We start from the raw sequence: 12,847 nt of genomic DNA, 5'->3' as shown, positions 1-12,847 counted from the left end.
GTGTCAGCACAGCAGTGGGACACGCTGGGGAAAATGTGTGTGCCCGCACTCACAGCCAATGAGGTGCAAACAACCCCCTGGGGGCATGTGGGGGGGGTGACCCCGATGCCCAGGCAGCCCTGCGCCCCCGTGTTTTAGAGCTGTGTGTGAGGAGGTTTGGCTGGGCCTTTAACCACCTGCTGGGGAAGCCAAGCTGAGCAGAAAAACGGCCAACAGGAAGGCGCACAGGAAACACCTGTGTGGGGATGCAGGTGGTTCATTCCAGAAGAGTGGGGGGAGGGCTGGGGGTGCAGGCAGACAGACCTCGACACATCGGCACAGCCCTGTGCTCTCGGTAACTGTGAAGGGTGGCGTGGAGGGGATGGGGGATGGTGAGTAGCTCGGTTTTTTTGGGTGGTTGGCTAGGGTGGAGGGGATGGAGAAAACAAGTGATGGGAACCAAACCAGCACCCAAAGTTGGCTACAGCTTGGGGCTGCCCCCAGGGGCCCCTGCAGGAAGGTTGCAGTCCCAGAACCACCCCAAGAAGCCCCTTGGGCATCGGGCCCCACAAGAGGCCCACTGGTAGGGAAGGACTGTCCACTTGGATTCAGAGCGTGCCTAGCCTGTGCAGTGGGGAAAGAGGAAGTGAACGCTGGCTGACCAGGTCCTGGGAAAGTGCAGACAGGGGTGACTGGGCCATCACAAGCTCACAGCTCAATCCACACGAGAGGACAGGGCCTGGGCAAGAAGTAGAGGATGGAAAAATATCCCAGCCTGGGGTTAAATGGGGCTGCCACCAAAACTCCGAGTGGCCTGCTTTCCAGTGCTGAGAAGGGATAGGGCCCCTCTCTGTCCTCTACAAGGAGAGTGCTAAGACCGGAGCCTCGTACTCAGCTCTGGCTGAGAGTGGGTGTGAGGGTCAGGAGCCAGAATGAGGACACCGTGAGTAGCCAGGGACAGATGAAGTACAGTCAAGGCCAAGGCAACAAGAGCCTCAGTCCTTTGCCACGTCAAGCCTACCTAGTTTAGGATTACGCAGATCAACCCCAGAAGAGCCCTTCTCGCCAATACCTTGAGCTCAGGCTGAATGGTCTCCTACCTCTAGACTCATTTCTATGAGATAGTGGAGGGTAGGGAGAGCCCATCTCCCCTCTGGTACCCTCTCCTCCCCAAAACACACACAGCCTCACGAGCGCTTCCCACAGGATGCTCCCCCCACCTCCTACCCTGCTGTCACATAGGTTCAAGGAGGCACGCGTTCCTGCTGCCCCAGGTGATAGAGTGGGCGCTGGTGACACCATCAAGAGTCAAAGGTGCTAGGGCAGAGAAAGCCTATGCCCAGCAGTCCTGTGAGGCCTGTGCCAGCCTCTGTGAGGGGGCAGAGGAAGTGTGATACTCTGAGGAGTGCCCTGACAATCAAGGCCACAACCACGCCTTCGCCATCATCACTGGGGCTCTCTCCAGACAAAATGTAAGTGTGCTTTGCAACGAAGGGACCAGGCCGAGGTAGTCCGGGACGCAGTTTATTGTATTGGTGGACACTGGGGGCTCTCGTTTCTCCTACCCTTTCCTTGTCTAATCTTACCTTTTCTCCTGTCTCCTACTCTTCTTCCTCATGTTTTCAAAGTTGTAGAGAACCAAAAACAGAAGAAAAAAAAGGCACGTTTGTGAAGGCAAAGAAGCAGATGGGTTGGCACGGGAGAAGAGGACTGCTTCTTTGTCTCCCCCGCAGAGTGGGGGTGCCTTCCTTGTGTGTTTCTGTGCAAGGTGCGTGGGTACAATTTGCTGAACCCTAGGCATATGACATGCTCTCTCCCCCTCCCCCAACCCTACCCCCAGGGCGGCTCTGGAGTATCCTATGGCTTGGCTGCCAGATCCACATCTTCTGGGCTGGGTAATACGGAAGAATGAGGTTGGTAAGGACGCCAGGGCCTATGTAAACAGCTATGGAAAAACAGTCTATCATTGAGAAAATAAGACTGTCATTGGCCTGCAAGAGAGGGGCCTGTTTTCAGAAGGTTGCAATGTAGCCATAGCCACATTTGAGTTTGATGTCCATGGTCAAGTTCTCGCTTGTCTGTGAATATTCCCAGGGCAAATGGACTCCCAGTAAATGCTGACTTTAGGAGCACCTGGGTGGCTCCGCCGGTTAAGCCTCTGCCTTCGGCTCAAGTCGTGCTCCTGGGGTCCTGGGATGGAGCCTGGGGCTCCCTGCTCAGCAAGGAGTCTTCTTCTCCCTCTGCCCCTCCCCCTGCTCATGCTCCCTTTCCCTCTCTCTCTCTCTCTCTCTCTCTCTCAAATAAATAAATACAATCTTTTAAAAAAAAAAAATGCTAACTTAGAGCCACTGAGTAAGTAGCTGAAGTGCTATGGCTAGCATGCACGTTTTAGCTACATCCTCTGAATGTTCTTACAGCCTTCTCTGCCACCGGCTCAAGCATCCTCATACAAACGTCACTCCGCAGGGTTCCATTCTGAGCCCTTTCCAGTTCTCCCTTGAAACACATTCTCTGAACCACCTCATCTCTTTCTCCGGCCCCCATCTGTATGCATCTGTAGGCTAAGGCTGTACGCCGGTGATTCACAGGGCTCTCTCCTCACTCCCGTATCCAACTGCTGACTGGACACCTCCTTTGGAATGCAGCCAAGATGTTTCCAGCTCAGCGTGCCCAGAATCACACTCAGTGTCTCAAAACCTGTTTCTGCTCCAGGTCTCTTGAGGTCACCAACTACCCAGCCGCACAGTGTCCTCATCCTCTTTCCTCTGTCCTCTCCTCCCTGCCACCACGATTGTCTCAAGTAAATGCCCTAGATATTTCTAAATTCTGTCCACTCCCTTGTATTGCCATGGGCACCACTCAGATCTGGGACATGGTGACCTCTCACTGAGACATGAAAACTGTCCCCTCACAGGTTTCCTGCCTCTGGTCTTACCCTTCTTCCATCTATTCTCCGTGGTTCACCAAACTGATTTCTAAAACCCCCCACATAGGCTTTCATATCTCCTAGGGAAAAGTCCAGGTGCCTCCAGCTGGGCACAAAGCCAGCCTCACTTACGCCTCCTAATTTCTCTTTCTTTCTTTCTTTCTTTCTTTCTTTCTTTCTTTCTTTCTTTCTTTTAAAGAGTTATTTATTTATTTGACAGACAGACAGAGATCACAGGTAGGCAGAGAGGCAGGCAGAGAGTGAGAGGGAAGCAGGCTCCCCGCTGAGCAGAGAGCCTGATGCGGGGCTTGATCCCAGGACCCTGAGATCAGGACCTGAGCTGAAGGCAGAGGCTTTAACCCACTGAGCCACCCAACACCTCCTAATTCCTTGGTCCACCCTGGAGCCTTACTGAACTTCCTGCAGGGCTTGCTTGCCCCTCGTGGTACACACTTCCGACCTCATCTTGCCTTGTCAGTGCCTGTTCGCCTGAATAGGCTTCAACCTAGACATCACAGACTTCTTCGGGAGCTCGCTCCTCCCCTACACTCCCATCAGAGCACCCTGCACGTCCCCTGGTCTAGTACTAATCACACCCCATTGCAAGTGCTTATTTTTTCTATCCCCCACTATGTATGTATATTAGCGTAAGCATTTGTTGACTATTCTACCTAAGTAACAGGCACCACCCAAAACATTTCAAGTATGAAAGTACCACATTTAACGCAGAGGTGCTAGGTGGTTCAGCCTCTGCCTTCAGCCCAGGTCATGATTCCAGGGTCCTGGGATCGAGTCCCACATTGGGCTCCTTGATCAGTGAGGAGCCTGCTTCTCCCTCTGCTTGCCACTATCCCTGACTGTGTTCTCTCTCACACACAAATAAGTAAAATCTATAAAAAGGAACAAAACAAAACAAAACCTCCATGAGGGGCCAGAGGGAGCCGTTAGAAATGAGGCTGAAGAGGGGCACCTGGCTGGCTCAGTCAGTGGAGCGTGCAACTCTTGATCTCAGGGTTGTGAGTTCGAGCCCCGTGTTGGGTGTGGAGGTGACTTAAAATCTTAAAAAATGAGGCTGAAGAGGTGAGCAGGGGCTTGTCACAGGGCCTTGTGGCTATAGGGCTATAGGGCTTGGAATTTACCCCCAGGGAACTGGAGACCCATATGTGGGCTTGAAGCAGGAGAATTTTGTGATCACATTTAGTCTTTGGAAAGGTCATTCTAGCAGTTGTGTGGAGAGAGGAGGCAGGAAGCAGTGAGGCATCTGAAGGCATAGTTAGGAGAAGTGATAGCAGCCTGGGCCGGATAGAGGCAGCGGGGATGGAGAGGCTAGTGAAGAGATGTTCCAAAACAGAATGGAAAAACAGTTTGGTGGTGATGGGATGTGGGAGGTGAGAAAGTGAAGCCCAAGTTTCTGGTCTGGTGATGGCTGGATGGTGATATCTCTCACTAAAAAGAGAGAGCCCTTATAACGGAAGCGGGTTGGCAGGCGAGTAACAAGGCAGGTAAGGTGACTTGGGAGTTTTCTAGGAGGAAGTAACCAGAAAGAAGCTGAAAATATAGATCTGGGGCAAGAAGAGAAGGGTGTGGGCTGAAGACAGAAGCTTGAGAATCATCCTTGCTTTACTGTTAAGTCTTACGTGACTACTGTGATGTTCAGTGATCCATCTGTTCCCCCTACAGCTGCAGTCAGACCTTATACTTGCCTCTAATCCTTGACTTCCAGCTACTAATGCTCATGAAGTTTATTCTGGCCTCTATAGGCTAAAACAAAATATAAAGCACTTGAGGGCTAGGGACGGCATCTTTCTCCAGTATTACCCAGCATGGGCATTGATCTGTATCTCAAGCAGTTACTCAGAACATACTTTATTTTTTTTTTAAAGATTTTATTTAGGGACGCCTGGGTGGCTCAGTTGGTTGGACGACTGCCTTCGGCTCAGGTCATGATCCCGGAGTCCTGGGATCAAGTCCCACATCGGGCTCCCAGCTCCATGGGGAGTCTGCTTCTCCCTCTGATTTCCCCTCGCTCATGCTCTCTCTCACTACCTCTCTCTCAATAAATAAGTAAAAATCTTAAAAAAAAAATAAAAAAGCTTTAAAGATTTTATTTATTTATTTATTTGACAGAGAGAGATCACAAGTAGACGGAGAGGCAGGCAGAGAGAGAGAGAGAGAGAAGCAGGCTCCCCGCTGAGCAGAGAGCCCGATGCAGGACTCGATCCCAGGACCCTGAGATCATGACCTGAGCCAAAGGCAGCGGCTTAACCCACTGAGCCACCCAGGCGCCCCTCAGAACATACTTTAGATTAAAAATTCATCAGTCTAAACACTTCTGCTATTTGCCTTCCAAATGCCTGAAATTTCCACCATTAAAGCCCTTCTTTTGAGTTAAGGCAGTAGTGTCCAACTTTTTAGGGGCAGAAACCATGTCCTCCTCTAAACAAATCCCTTAACATTTGGGAATGTGGGAGAGCATGGGAGGAGCAGAGAGGCATGGAGCCTGCCTGACTTCCTTTCCCCTACCTCTTATCCTTCCAAGGCACACTCTGAGCTAAAGCATCATCTCTAGAGGATCCCTATAAGACTGGAAATGTTATCTGACTGTGAGGACCTCTGAGCAGCCACTGAAAGAGCTGGAAGACAGGGTTTGGGGCTGGAAGATCTAAGCACTCATTCTGGTTTTTCCAACAAGTTACTGGATGGCTGAGCAAGTCACATCATTTCCTGAGTTTAGGACAAAACTGTGTCTGGCTCTTCAAACAGAGCTGTGAACATCAATTGAAAGGGCAGATATGAAGATATTTTGCAAAATGAAAGACATACAGATGATGGATGCCTGGGTGACTCAGTTGAGCATCTGCCTTTGGCTCTGGTCATGATCCCTGTGTCCTGGGACTCATCTGCATTGAGCTCCTTGCTCAGCAGGGAGTCTGCTTCTCCCTCTGCCTCTGCCCCATCCCCCTGCTTGTACTCGTGCACGCTCGCTCTCTCTCATATAAATAAATCTTTTAAAAAAATCTACAGATGAGATGGATTATTAAAAGGTGATCAAGGGGGGCCTGGGTGGCTCAGTGGGTTAAGCCGCTGCCTTTGGCTCAGGTCATGATCTCAGGGTCCTGGGATCGAGTCCCCGCATCGGGCTCTCTGCTCAGCAGGGAGCCTGCTTTCTCCTCTCTCTCTTTCTGCCTGCCTCTATAGCTACTTGTGATCTCTCTCTGTCAAATAAATAAATAAAATCTTAAAAAAAAAAAAAGTGATCAATGCATGCCTGAAAAATGCAGGTAAGAGCACAGAAAACAAAAGAGCACATCCCCCAGTGTGGGATGTAGGTCTAGGTAAAGTCCTTTAGATTCTAGAAAGCAGTAATTTGAACTAAGAGGTAAAAAATAAACATGGCTTTTTATAGGGGTCTGAAGAAAGTAGATACCAGTAAAGAAAAAAATCCTTGTGGTCTCGGTAGGAGATATGAAGTGGCAGGTCTTTAAAATGTTAGGACAAAGGGTTGCCCTTGACACTAAAACTTTTCAAACATCTTATAAGGTTTAGTATTAAAAAAAAAAAAAAAAGTTTAGTGTGACTACTTTGCACCCTAGTCCAATGGCGTAGAATGACTTGCTGTCCCCCAACCTTCTTGAGCCCTTTTACACTCCTGATGATGGCTTTCCACCTTACATGCCTTTGCCTTGTTTGTTAGTGCCTTCTGACCCTCTACCACCCAGCTGAAATGAGATACTCCTAGAGAATGATTGACTCTCCTTTATCTAAGAATTCATTTCTTCTTGTTATAACCATTATTGCAATAATTGTTTTTTGTTTTATTTTGTTTTGGTGTGGTTGCGTGTTTTTTGTTTTGTTTTTAACCAGTCTGAGCAGTTAAACTTTGAGTTCAAGGACAGGAAACACATTTTGGGTCCTTTTATATCTCCAGGGCCTAGAACAGCAGGTACTCAATAAATGTTTGCTAAATTTGAATTATATCTCATATAATAGATACAGACACAACAGGGGTATTCAGGTATAACTTTAGGTCTCACCCCAAGTGAGCAAGAAGATTCCTGCCCATTTTTACTTAGAAAATCAATACCTCTCCTCCACTGTTGATTTTCTTGCTTAAAAAAAGTTTAAACACACACACATAAATGATCATAATAATTGCGGACTTCACATGGGTCAATGGGGAAACCAAGAAAGATCTTGTAAATAGAATTGTTTCCTGAGAATTACAGCGCAAAATACACCTTTCCAAGAAAGAATGGCTCTTGGGGTACCTGGGTGGCTCAGTGGGTTAAGCCTCTGCCTTCAGCTGGGGTCATGATCTCAGGGTCCTGGGATTGAGCCCCATATCAGGCTCTCTGCTCAGAGGGGAGCCTGCTTCACCCTCTCTCTCTCTGCCTGCCTTTCTGCCTACTTGTGTTCTCTCTCTCTGTGTTAAATAAATAAATAAATAAATAAATAAATAAATAGAATCTTAAAAAAAAAAAAGAAAAGAAAGAAAGAAAGAATGGCTCTCAAGCCAAGGAAAGCCTAGTCAGTAACTGATTCTGTTAATGACACTAGAAAGACTGTGTCCACCAGAAGGATGATTTGGGAGTGACGGTAGGTAACAAGAAGCATAAAAATAAAATAATAATTACCTTTTTGTAAGATTACAAAATCAGTAAGTTACATTTTTTGTAAGATTACTGGTGTCTAGAATTATGCCAAGAACTGTACTTGTGTTTTCTTGTTTAATCCTGTGCGAAGTACAATTATCATCCTATCTTACAGTGAAGAAATCTACAGTTGTTACAATTCACCCAAGATCACACAACCAGTAAAGAGCCAAGATTAAGACTCAAATCCTGGACAGTCTGACTCTAGCATCCAGAGACAGTGAGAGTAAACATTTATGTTACATAATTTACATTTCTTTTTTTTCTTTTTTTTTTTTTAAATATTTTATTTATTTGACAGAGAGAGAGAAATTACAAGTAGGCAGAGAGGCAGGCAGAGAGAGAGGAGGAAGCAGGCTCCCTGCGGAGCAGAGAGCCTGATGTGGGGTTTGATCCCAGGACCCTGGGATCACGACCTGGGCCGAAGGCAGAGGCTTTAACCCACTGAGCCACCCAGGCGCCCCTATAATTTACATTTCTTAATCTAACTGACTGCTCACCAAGCTTTCTAGTAATGTGGCTTCCCAGGAGGCTCTTTTGTAGGGAAAGAACATGCCTTGTGCCAGCTCCAGGACACTGCCCACTTGCCAGTTGGTAAAGCAGCACTCTGCTTTATCCACCAAGCTCCTGTGAACCTGACAAGTCCCTAAGGAAGAAATACACTCTTAGGATACAGTCTGCATTTCTTGTCTTGCCTGTGAGGCTGAGCACCACATCCTGGAACGTGGTGACGTCACTAATGCCATGTAGTAAGCCTACAGCCCCAGCTGATAATGCCCTGAACTCCTGCGGCCTACAAACCTTAGAATTCACATCAAGAATCTTCCTTAAATCACAGAGTGGTTTTAAATCACCACAGTTCTCATTGGTGAGGTAGTCTGGAGTAGCACTGCAGGGAACAACTCTGTCCTTATTTTTATCATCCCAGTGGTTTCATAGGCTCTCGTCATATTGCTTTTCATGCTCAGCTTGTTTCTGTCCAGGCTGAAACATCCTATCCTTTTGTCTTGCTTCTCCATTTCTTGGTCTTAGAGTCAATTCCATGAAGTAGGACATATCCCTCTTTCCCACAAGGAGAAAACACTTCCTCTTGTCCCTTTCTAGTGATCCTTCAGCATTTCCTCAGCCCTGGGTCAGAATAGTACCTAGGATCTTTTTCTTCAGAAAGCAGGCTCCAAGGCCACTTGGACCCCACTCTTGGTTTCTAACTGATGCCTCAGAGGTCATACAATTGAGAGTTCTTTTTTTCTTTTTAAAGATTTATTTATTAGAGAGGAAGTGAGTAAGCATACATGGGGAGCAGAGAATCTTCAACCAGACTTTCCACTGAGTGCTGAGCAGAGAGCCCCATGCAGGCTTGATCTCACGACCCATGAAATCACCACCTAAGCAGAAACTGAGTCAGACGCTCAACAGACTGAGCCACCCAGGTGCCCCTAAAGATTTTCTTTTCTTTCTTTCTTTCTTTTTTTTTTTTTTTAAGATTTTATTTATTTATTTGACAGAGAGATCACAAGTAGATGGAGAGGAAGGCAGAGAGAGAGAGAGGGAAGCAGGCTCCCTGCTGAGCAGAGACTCGATCCCAGGACCCTGAGATCATGACCTGAGCCGAAGGCATCAGCTTAACCCACTGAGCCACCCAGGTGCCCCTAAAGATTTTATTTTCAAGTAATCTCTACACCCAATGTGGGGCTCTAGCTTAGAACCCTGAGATAGAGAGTTGCATGTGCTACTGACTGAGCCAACCAGGTGCCCTTGATATAATTACTATAAATATAGTTGTCTTAGGCTGTTATAACAAAATAACTGCTGACTGGGTGACTTATAAACAGATTTATTGCTCACAGTTCTGGAGGCTGGGTAGTCCAAGATCAAGGTACCAACATGGCTGCATTCTGATGAAGGCCCTCTTCTTGGTTCATAGCCGTTGCCTTCTGGCTGTGTCCTTAACATGGTGGAAGGGACCAGGGATCTCCATGCAGCCTCTTTTATAAGGCACTTATCCAATTTGTGAGGGTTCCACCCTCATCACTTAGGTACCTCCTAAAGGCCCCACCTACTAATATCACATTGAGCATTAGGATTTCAAATATGAATTTTGAGAGGGACACAAATATTCAGGCCATGGCAGCTGTAAATATCATTGTAAATATAGTTTAAGTTTTTTCCATCTAAGTACACTGACTTATATTTGCCTATATTAAAGCTTTAGAAAACATTCGTATAGCTTACTCTTAAAGATAAGGAAGATGGTCTGAAGTAGTCTTATAGTAAGTTTATTAATCAGATTATTAAAGATGTCAGAAAGAAAAAGAAGCTACGAATTTAAGCGCAAGTCAGCCTTGTTCCTAGTACACAGTTCCTAGGTACACCAGGAGGTCTCTGGGGTGGAGCACTAAAGAAATTGCAAGATGCAAATATTCCAGAGTAATTTCCCCTAAGTTTGCCTTTTCTTTACTTTTGAGCCCTCTGGTATACATAAGAGACAAATGGGATAATTTGGTTTCTAGAAAAAGGGATCACAGGTAAATTTTCCAAATAGTCACACGTTTCTAGAATATTAAGTGATTAATAAGGCAAGTACCTGAGATCAGGAATCAGAAAACTTGGGCCCTGGTGTTAAGAAACCAAATTATCTCTTTTCTGCATGTCTGTACCCAAGCAGCTAAATATTGCTGGAAAAAAAACACATATTGCCGAACTGGTTTAACTTTAAATTCATGATTACAAACTTCAAATGGATACCCAATATTGCCAGTCCTACATACCCAATGTAGGCAGTCCTACTAGGAAAGTTGTAAGCTTGCTCCTCCCACCCTCACCAGCATTTGCACTGATCTTCACCTTTATTACCTTAATTATCAGAGTGGAAGCATCCTGTTCCTATCTAAGGTCAGTCCTCCCAGTTTCCTTATATCCTGTCATGGATTTCACTCCTATATAGGTCAAGCAAGCCTTCTCTCTCCTGTATCACACCCAATGGCACATAAACATGCTCCAGAATCCTGCCATGTTTTAAAACATCTCCTCCCTTGACCCCGGATCTTTCCACAGTTATCCCTAAAGTTTTGCTCCCTTCACAGCAAAACTTCTTTCCACAGTTATCCCTAAAATTATCCCTAAAGTTAACTTTCCACAGTTATCCCTAAAGTTTGCTCCCTTCACAGCAAAACTTCTCATGTTGCCTACATATGCTCTATTTCCTTACTTTTCCATTCATTCTCAACCCATCCTAATGAGGTCAAAATCTCTTGATTTACACCACGAATCAAGCCAAATTCGCCAATGATAGTCTCCATTGAATTCCAAGGTGACCAATCCAATAGCCCTGTCTCTGGCCCAAGTTGACCTCTCAGCAGCACTAGACACGGCTGACCACTCCCCCCCACCTAAACGTTCTCTGCCCTTGGATTCCAAATTCAACACGCTTGTGAATTTCTGTCTTCCTGGCTGCCCCCTTTGTTTTCTTCTCCATTATCCTATTTCCAAATGCGGAAATGTCTAGGATCTGGCCTTGGAATTTCTCTTCACTCTTTTCTCCAAGTGAAAGCCCACACACATATATATATATATAGTTTAATCCGTTCATGCAATTTAAAAACACCGATTAAGTTGCTACCACCTAAATATCTGAAGATTTTATATTACAAAAATCTAGATTTCTGATTCCCTTTTTCAACAAAACTCCCAGAATATCTGTCAATATTGGGCTGACATCCTCATAATGGGAACAATCAGCTGAATGGAGCAGAAACTGTCCCGTTGATGCTGGCTCCGATTGTTATCCGTGATATCTAAGGTATGGGAGTTCAGAATACAGTCTTCAGTCAGATTCCTTTAAGTACCAAAGGCGCTCCTCCCTGGGTCACCAGAAAATCTTCCAGGCTGCGATGGGTGAACTTCGTCTCGGGTTGGGTAGAATCCGCAGGTGCATCCTGGGGAGGGGAGGGACGACTGCACTTTAAGGGGCTGAATGGCACCGCCCACAGAGAACTTCGCTCATCAAGCCGAGATAAGAAGCGTAGGTTTTAAAATATAGCATTATATCACGCCAAATAAGAAAGTCACTTTGACAAAAGGCCGGTGTGGTCGTGTATAAGCATCAAATCTGGTCTTCTGTTGGCCTTTCTTGGCTTAAGTGGACTGGTGACACCAAGGGAAAGCCCATGCCCTCTCCTATTGCACCCGGTTTTAGGAGGCGGAGAGCTCCCTTAAAAGCCGCTGGGCAAGGACAGCCCTTCTCATCCTCGCGCCGCAGGCGCTGTACAGTTCTGAGGAGTTGGGAGAGTGTGGGGAACAACCGGCCTTAACGCGGTGGCGGGCTGCGGTGGGGAGCTGGGAGGGAGGGTCCGGCCCAGCTAGGGCGGAGACTTGGGCGGGGCCCGGCCCGAGAACCGCCTCAGCCACAACGCCTAGCCCCCGCGCGCGCTTCCTCCAAACACCCTCCCTGCCACCCCCAACCCCCCTTTACGGATTCGGGGCCGGAGACTGCGGCTGTAGAACCAGGTCAAACAAGCCTGGGATCCTGTAACGCCCAGAGGCGGCGGCCTCCGCCCAGGAAACCCCACCCAGCGGGAGCCCGGACGTCGCGGCGCCCGCAGAGCCCACGCGCGAGCGGGCGAGGGCGCGGGAGGGCGCGTGCGGCGTGACGCGACTCGCGGCGCGTCCCGTGACGCCATCGCGCCCGCTTTTGAAAGTTGGCGCCCGGGGCCGCCTCCCATGCTGCCCTGCGCCAACCCCTCCCCTCACCTTTCCTCCCCCGCCCTCCACTCGTCGCCCGGCCGGCCCCCCCACCCGTCCCTTCCCTTATCAGCACCCGCGGCCCCGGCAGCGCCGACGCAGGCGCACTGCACCGCGCCGCCGCCATTTTGTGTCCGAGCCTGTGGAGCGATTAAACCGTGCGCGGAGCTGCTTCTTTGGCGGCAGCGGCGGTGGCGGTAGCCGGTGCGGGTGCGCGGAGCTGGCCGGGGACGCCGGGTGGCCGGAGCGGTGGAGCGGCGGCGGAGCGGGCGCTGCAGGGGGTGTGGCGCGGAGGTAAGGGGGCCCGGGGTGGAGGAGGTTTCGCGGGCCGCCTCTAGGTGTCACGATGGGGCCGCTCCGGTCGGCGCTGGCTGCAGCCCGGCGCCAGCGCCGCCGCCGGGGGGTGTTTGTCTCCCTCTACCGTCCCTGCTGCGGCGCGGCCGCCGCCATTGCCCGTCGCCGCCGCGGCCCGGCCGACCCCCCACCCCCACAGCCGCCCGCTAGGCCTCCCTCCTGGCGGCGCGCTAGGCCTTCGGCGGCGGTGGCGGCG

The 12,847-nt window shown here is 48.8% G+C and overlaps 1 protein-coding gene across 3 annotated transcripts in view; it reads left to right on the top strand.

Moving 5' to 3' along the window:
• Positions 1-12,370: 12,370 nt before the first annotated feature.
• CTCF (CCCTC-binding factor) overlaps positions 12,371-12,847 on the top strand; it is a 54,564-nt gene continuing 54,087 nt past the window's right edge. For 2 of the 3 annotated variants that reach the window (XM_059150695.1, XM_059150694.1), the window contains exon 1: positions 12,371-12,591. The gene's annotated coding sequence lies outside the window, so the exon portion shown is untranslated. The remainder of the gene's footprint in view (positions 12,592-12,847) is intronic. The other variant, XM_059150696.1, reaches the window with a different exon arrangement.

Source organism: Mustela lutreola, chromosome 16, assembly GCF_030435805.1.
Source record: "Mustela lutreola isolate mMusLut2 chromosome 16, mMusLut2.pri, whole genome shotgun sequence".
Classification (NCBI taxonomy): Eukaryota; Metazoa; Chordata; class Mammalia; order Carnivora; family Mustelidae; genus Mustela; species Mustela lutreola.
The sequence above is the reverse complement of the archived record's forward strand: the minus strand, read 5'-3'. Positions and strand labels throughout refer to the sequence as shown.